We start from the raw sequence: 1,240 nt of genomic DNA on the forward strand, positions 1-1,240 counted from the left end.
TAGACTGTAAAATTTGCAGAAGGGAACAAACAGAAAAGGCAAAATATTCTCTTCCGCATAAAATTTTGGGAATATGTTAGCACATCATTCCTCACCAGGGCAATGCCTAATACAGACTATCACTTTATTTCAGGTTTAATAAATTTCTGATAAAACCAACTTTACCCAACAGCCAACTCCACATAACCCTGGAAATCACTGCCATCACATATCTCCTCTCTTAGGGAAAATACGGGGTGCGGAAAATAATTACTAGAAGGAATAAGGTGACAGGAAGAGTTAACAAAAGCTGCTGTAAAAGCAAAGTTAACACAAAGAGATTCAACTTCAACCAAAAGATAAAAGTGCTTTTAAGAAACAAACACCAAAACAAGCACTACCTTCTCATTTAAAATATACTTCAAGTAAAACTCAGAGGAGTGGAAGAAACTTTGTTTTTGTTTTTTGTTTTCGAGACAGGGACTCGCTATGCAGTTCAGGCTGGCCTTGAGCTCACTTTGTAGACCAGGCTGGTCTCGAACTTGCAACGATCCTCCTGCCTCAGTCTCCCCAGTGTGCACCACCACGCCCGGCAAAGAGGAAACTTTCTCAAACCATAAGAAAAACGAAGTTATTACCTCAGTAATAAAAAATTTACACTGCATCTTTTCTATATAAATTTGCACATTTAATTATATACAAATTTTATTTCAAAGAAATAATATTCCGACAAATTCACCGCTATTAATTTTGGGTTTTCTGCTACCAGCATGAGATGCGAGACGAACCGTTCCACAAACGGCTGTGCGTACACCAAATAGTGTATTGCACCTAAAAATCTTAATATCTGACATGTGTACTGCAAAGACGTGTCCTTTGAGGCCCATGTGTGTTTCTAACTATATTTGACCCGAGTTAACACTGGAACTTTATCTCGATGTGCACAGAACAATGCTTCTATTGCCATTCAAGATTTAAATAATCATCGCCCCGTTAAACACAAACACGCGAGTACTGGCAGACAGATATGCAGGATTTCCCAACTCCCTCTAGCCCGGAGAACCGCCTTGGAAAAGCGAGGCTACCTACACAGCTTCCGAAACTCTTTCACACACAGGGTGCAGAGCCGGCCCGCGGACGCCACAGCCACCCATCCATCGCTCCATCACACCAGCGAGCGGCGCGCTCCCCGGCGCACAGGGAGGGGTAAGCCCTGCCCGGGCCGGCGGGGACCCGGCCGGCGTCGCCGCTCTCCGCGCCG

General features: G+C 44.2%; 1 protein-coding gene across 4 annotated transcripts in view; it reads right to left on the reverse strand.

Moving 5' to 3' along the window:
- Positions 1–1,146, reverse strand: part of Pds5b (PDS5 cohesin associated factor B) — a 185,452-nt gene extending 184,306 nt beyond the window's left edge. For 2 of the 4 annotated variants that reach the window (XM_005387709.2, XM_005387707.2), the window contains exon 1: positions 1,069–1,146. The gene's annotated coding sequence lies outside the window, so the exon portion shown is untranslated. The remainder of the gene's footprint in view (positions 1–1,068) is intronic. The other 2 variants (XM_005387710.2, XM_005387708.2) reach the window with 1 other exon arrangement.
- Positions 1,147–1,240: the final 94 nt, after the last annotated feature.

The sequence above is a fragment of the Chinchilla lanigera genome, unplaced genomic scaffold, assembly GCF_000276665.1.
Source record: "Chinchilla lanigera isolate Chin_1 unplaced genomic scaffold, ChiLan1.0 scaffold00030, whole genome shotgun sequence".
Classification (NCBI taxonomy): domain Eukaryota; kingdom Metazoa; phylum Chordata; class Mammalia; order Rodentia; family Chinchillidae; genus Chinchilla; species Chinchilla lanigera.